Consider the following 6,661-nt stretch of genomic DNA (forward strand, 5'->3'; position numbering starts at 1 on the left):
GAAAATGGCTGCAATGAAACAAAGAGTGAAAAATTTAAAGGGGTCTGAATACTTTCCGTACCCACTGTATGTCAAAAAATGTCAGAAAAAGGCATAGAATAGTTTGTCAAAAAAATCCTAAAAAGTAATAGTATACCTTGTCAAAAAAAGTCATGGTATAGTGTGTCGGGAAAAGTCATGACATAGTCAAAGTATACTGTGTCAAAATCAGTTAAAGAATTGTATTTTGATGGTATTATACGTTGACATTTTTTATAAAAAAGGCATAGTATTGATTGTTGAAAGAAATGTTGTATAGTATGTGGAAAAATGTCATGAAAAGTAATTGAAATCAAAAATCTTTAAAAAGTCATATTATAATATGTCGGAAAAAGTCATTAAAAAATCATAGTAATGAATAAAGAATAGTATGTTGATGGTATTATGCGTCAAAAAATGTCATTAACAGGCTTAACATAGTGTGTCAAAAAAATTATCAAAAGTAAGTAGTATAGGATGTCTAAAAAAGCCAAACTATGGTATGTCAGAAAAGCTCCTACAGTATGTTGAAAAATGTCATAGTATTGTATGTCAACAAAAATCATAGAATTTTATGTTGAAAAATGTCATAAAAAAGTAATTAAAATCCAAAATCTTTAAAAAGTCAGTGTGTCTAAAAACATTTAAAAAAGTCACAGAATAGTATGTCTAAGAAAGTCATAGTATAGTATGTCAAATTATATGAATAGTGTGTTTAAAAAAGACGGAATAGTGTGACTTACCTGTGGACATTTGAATTAGAAATAATGAGCACTTGATGGGAATCAAACTCCCAACCTAAGAGACCCCACCCAGTAGACTGAGCTAAAGCACAACTGAATGTGTCAAAAATTGTCATAAAAAATTGAATAGTATAGTGTGTCAAAAAAAAAGTCATACAATATTTTGTCAAAAACAGTAGTTAAAAAGTCAGAGTAATCTGTGTCGAACAGTTATGTTCAAAATAACATTGTATAGTACGTCGAAAAAAGTCATCGTATAGTATGTCGAAAATAGTATTTAAAAATTCAAAATATGCTCTGTCAAAAACAGTTATAGTACAGTATGTTGAAAACAGTATTGTAAAGTATTTTGAAAAAAGGCATAAAAAGTCATGGTATAGTATGTAAAAAAAAAACATGAAGGAGTCATAGAAGAGTATGGCAAAAGTCCCAAAACATTAAAAAGTCATAGTAGGCTATAGTGTGTCAAAAACGTCATGGTATACTGTGTCGAAAAAAGTCATATAAAAGTCATAGTATATTATGTTTAAAGTAGCAATTAAAAAGTCGTAGTATACTGTGTTGAAAACAAGTTAGTATGTTAAAAAATCTATTTTATAGTATGTTGAAAAAAGGCATACAAAAATCTAAATCTAATTTTTATGATTTATTTATGGGATTTTGAATATAACAGATACATAGTACACCTCATCTGTAGAACAAAACCAATACAGAGAGTCAATCTGTGACACAAGTTATTAACAGGTATATGATTTACACCCAGTTCCCACCCCCCACCCTCCCCCACAGAGATTTATCATTGAGGTTAAATGAAATAGGGTAAAATGGGTCATGGTACAGGTAAGCAGGGCAGTAGTAGTCTGATATAGGAATGCTTTTACATATATATACACTAACACACAAAACATGAATGCTCACACACTCACAAAGACAAACGAATGACTAAAATAAATAGGTAAATAAAAAAAAATAAACAAAGTTGATAATAAAAGCAAGAGATAGTGTAAAAGCAACAATTAAAAATTAAATAAAAACAAATAAAAAATATATTAAAAAATAAAAATAAAAAACTAAATAAAAATAAAAAACACAGCTACTGTGCTACAAGCTACTGCTTATGGGGGGGGGGGACGAGCAGTTGCCTAGACATCAGGGTCAATGTCTATATGGGCAGACCTAACATGATCTAGGAAAGGTTCCCAAATTTGATGGAATTTCCATTCTGAGAAGCGAAGACAATACTTAATTTTCTCTAATCTCATAAAGTGAAGCGCATCCTTTAACCATTGAGAGCGGGAGGGGGGGCAGGGGCTTTTCCACTGCAAGAGAATGGCACGTCTTGCTAGCAGTTTAAGAAAGGCAGAACAAGGGTTACATACGTAACCCAAGACGTTCCCCTTCGAGGGGAACTCGAACTGCGTCGGTTACGACATTATGGGAACGAGATACCCACTAACCCGCGCCGAACCCCCGCCTGCCCTAGCGTGCAAGCAACCTGTGGGCACGACTAGGAGGAGAGCCCCCGGGTGCGGAGGGAAGGTCCAGACTATAGAACCTGAAGAAGGTGTGAGGAGTGGCCCAGCCAGCTGCATCACAAACCCCCTGAAGAGACGCTCCAGAGAGGAGAGCCGTGGAGGCCGCCATACCTCTCGTGGAGTGAGCCCCTACAGCCACAGGTGAAGGCAAGCCGCGCACCTGATAGGCGAGGGAGATAGTCTGAACGATTCAGTTGCTGACAGTATGTTTGGAAGCGGGGAGCCCAGCTTTGGGGGACCCGAAACACACCAGCAACTGGTCTGTCTTCCTCCACTGGGAGGACCTCAGAGAGAAGATACTCAGGGCTCTGACAGGGCAGAGCAAATGAAGCCTCCCGTCCTCCGCCGTCACATGAGGTGGAGGATGAAACGCCCGCAGTACCACAGGCCCCATGACAGTGGACTGCACCATGGGAATGTAGCCCGGAACCGGGTGCAGGATGGCCCTCACATTACCCGGGGCAAACTCCAGGCATCGGGAAACAACCGAAAGTGCCTGGAGATCCCCCACCCTCCTCAGAGAGGTGATAGCAAGGAGGAAGGCCATCTACAGGGTCAGGTACTTGGCCTCAGCCGACTCCAAGTGTTCGAAGCGGGCCTCAGCCAAAGCTTCGAGAACCACCGCCAGATCCCAGATGGGAATCCTAGGGCGAGTTGCTGCTCTCATCCTCCGGGTCCCACGGAGGAACCGCATGACCAGGGGAAGCCTCCCCAGAGACCCATCCAAAGCTGAAACGGCTGCCACGTAAACCTTGAGGGTGGATGGGGGAGACCCGCAGAGAAGCGGTCCCGCAGAAACTCCAGCACCTGAACCACCAGGCAGGTAACAGGGTCCAGCATGCGTCCTCTGCACCAGGCAGAGAAGACGTTCCACTTCAGGCCATACATCCTCCGTGTAGACAGGGCCCTGAAGCTAAGGAGAGTCTCGACCGCTCCTACCGTCAGGCCTGCTTCTAGGTACTGGGCCCCCTCAAGGGCCAGACCCACAGCCGCCACAGGGCGGGGCAAGGGTGAAGAACCCGGCCTCCTTCCTGGGACAGCAGGTCCCACCGCAGAGGGACCTGCCATGGCGGACCGTCCAGGAGCGCCATCAGGTCCGAGAACCACACTCGGATCGGCCAGAACGGCGCTACCAGAAGCAGGCGGATGCCCTCCCGACGGACCCTCTCCAGGATCCCCGGGAGCAGAGCGACTGGGGGAAAAGCGTACAGACGCAGCCTCGGCCACTCCCGCACCATGGTGTCCAGCCCTAGCGGGGCCAGCGGTGTCAGGGAGAACCACAGAGGACAGTGCGTAGTCTCCTGAGACGCAAACAAGTCCACGTCTATAGGTCCAAACCTTCCGCACAAGGACTCCACCACCTCGGGGTGGAGCCGCCATTCCCCGTGCCTCAGCCCCTGTCTCGACAGCAAGTCTGCACCCTGATTCTGAAGACCAGGGATAAACATCGCTCTGAGAGAGAGCAGTCTCCGCTGGGGCCACAGGAGGATCTGATGTGCCAGTCTGCAGAGAGGGCGCAAGCGCAGACCCCCCTGGTGATTCAGATAGGCCACCACTGCTGTACTGTCGGACCTGACCAGCACGTGGTGACCCAGGAGTGCAGGCAGGAAGCTCCTCAGAGCCCGGAACACGGCCAGCATCTCGAGGCAATTGATGTGCCATGACGAGTGATGCTCCTGCCAAACACCCCTTGCAGAGCGGTCGTCCATGACCGCGCCCCACCCGGCGAGGGCAGCGTCTGTCGAAACGATTACACGGCGACAGAGTGCCCCCCAGCACGGGTCCTTGGGACAGGAACCAAGGCTTCTTCCACACCAACAGGGCACAAAGACATTTGTGCGTAACCCAAATCAGGCGGAACGGGTCTCCCCTCGGGGAGAACCCCTTGGATTTCAGCCACCACTGCAGGGCCCTCATGTGCAGAAGACCAGAAGGTATCACGCTGGAAGCAGCCGGCATGAGGCCCAACACCCAACAAGTGCTTCACTGTGATGGCGCGGCCCAGCCTCACACCCTTCACCATGGCCAGAACGGACTTGACACGAGCCGGAGACAGACGTGCCAGCATCGTCAACGAGTCCCACACCACCCCTAAGAACACAGTCCTTTGGGCGGGTGCTAGCACACTCTTACGCTCGTTGAGCCTCAGCCCCAACGAAGAAGATGAGCAAGGACGACATCTGGATGCTGAACCGCCAACTCCCGAGACTGAGCTAGGATAAGCCAGTCGTCGATGTAATTGAGGACCCGGATGCCCTGGAGCCGCAGAGGGGCCAGCGCCGCATCCATACACTTGGTGAAAGTGCGAGGGGAGAGTGCCAGGCCGAAGGGAAGAACCCGATATTGGTACGTCACGCCTCTAAAGGCAAACCTCAGGAACTTCCCGTGGGAAGGACGAATGGAGATGTGGAAGTAAGCGTCCCTCAGATCCACGGTGACAAACCGGTCCTCGGACCGGATGCTCTTCTCCAAGCCCCGCCAAGCTCCTGTGAAATCCACCAGCGGATCCAACCACTCAGGGCCGGTGGCCGTTGCGAGGCGCCGACCACGGACGAGCCCCTGAAGCGGGCCGTCAGGAAGAACCCGCCAATGATCCGCAGTTCGGGAGCCGAACTTCCGGTCCACTGCCACCCTTTGGGGCTGGCAGAGCGGAGAAGCTCGGGGGCGGCTAGCGCTTCCCGAGCGCCACGGCGGCGGGACAACAACGCCATCGCCCACCCTGGAGCGGACCTCAGTCGGCCTCCGGGGCATTGACACACAACGGCGGGGATGGTGAGCATCTTGAGCCCGTATCTCCTCAGAGACCGGTTCAGAACCCGCAGATCCAGAATAGGGCGCAGGTCTCCGTCCTTCATGGGAAGTAGGAAGCACCGGCTGTAGAAACCGGACCCGCTGGCCGGCGGGGGAACGAGCTCCACGGCCCCCGTCTTCAGCAGAGAGCGCACTTCCTGTCGCAGCACCAGGCCCTGATCCAGGCGCACCACAGTCCAGACCACCCCAGTGAAGCCGGGGGGGCGGACCCGGAACTGCAGCCCGTACCCGTCTGACGGATCACAGAACCCACGGGGAATGTACTCCAAGTCCCGCCAAGCTCCTGCAAAATCCGCCAGCGTAACCAACCCCTCAGGTCAGGTGGCCGGTGCGAAATGCCGATCATGGACGAGCCCCTGAAGCGGGCCGCCAGGAAGAACCCGCCAATGAACCGCAGTTCGGGAGCCGAATCACCGGCCCACAGCCACCCCTCGGGGCTGGCAGAGCGGAGAAGGCTCGGGGGCGGCTAGCGCTTCCCGAGCGCCACGGCGGCGGGAAAACAACGCTAGCGGCCACCCCGGAGCGGAACTCAGTCGGCCTCCGGGGGCTAAACACACAGTCCAGACCTCAGCGCCTTGCCCCTCCGCGACTAGCTGACGTCCCTCAGGTTCGACCCGCCGGGGAGGGGTGCGCGGGAGCGTTTCCCTGCGTCCCAAGCTGCTCGAGGGGGACCGCGAGAATCAACACTCCATCTCTGGCGGCTGACGGTGGGTGGCCCATCACCAGCAACAGGCCCGCCTGGTAGGCCAGCAAAACCGCCAAGGTGTGCAGGCTCGCTCCAGCCTGGCCCGCCGCCATATACGTCTTCCCCACTAGCGAGGAAGACACCCGACGCGGCCCCGTCGGCAGCGCCGGCTGGCTGAAAGACGACTTCTGCTGGGGAGAGAGGTAACTCAACAGAGCGTCATCAACCCGCGGCATTGTCCTGTAGCCGCAGTCCGTAATCCCTGCCACATTGCCATACTCCAGCACCTGGGGAGTAGAAAGCCAGGCAGAGTTAGGTTTATCCCATGATATACACAACTCACCGTGCAAATCCGGGAAAAACCTCAAAGAACCGGCGCGGGGGCACGGAGTGGCTCTGCCGGAAGCGACCAACCAGTCTGCCACCGGTGGTAAGCTCCCAGACAGCCTGTGGCCAATCCAGACCGCGTTTTGCCACAGCTCGCGACATCACAATCGGGCGCGGCGCTCCTCTGATGACGTGAGCCCAACACCCGGAAGTCCTCTTCCTCCTCCACGCTGCCAAGCACAACGAGCTCCTCAGAGCCAGAGTGCAATCGCTACGTCTGTCAGCGTCCCCGAACAGACGAAGCCAAGAGCCCGGCCCACGAATAGGGACTGGGGGAGTCGGAACCGGCAGACAAAGGACGAGACGGAGCAACAGCCGTCTCGGAAACCTCGAGCAGATCTCGCTGCGACCCACACGAGCGAAACCGCCAAGCCGCCTCAGCGGCCGCGGGGCCCATGCTACGTGGAGAGCGTATCTGACCGTCTGCGGAAAAGAGGGCCGTGCGGGACCTCAGTACCCGCATGGGCAGGGCCCCGCAATGG

This window comes from Etheostoma cragini, chromosome 12 (genome assembly GCF_013103735.1).
Source record: "Etheostoma cragini isolate CJK2018 chromosome 12, CSU_Ecrag_1.0, whole genome shotgun sequence".
Lineage (NCBI taxonomy): Eukaryota > Metazoa > Chordata > Actinopteri > Perciformes > Percidae > Etheostoma > Etheostoma cragini.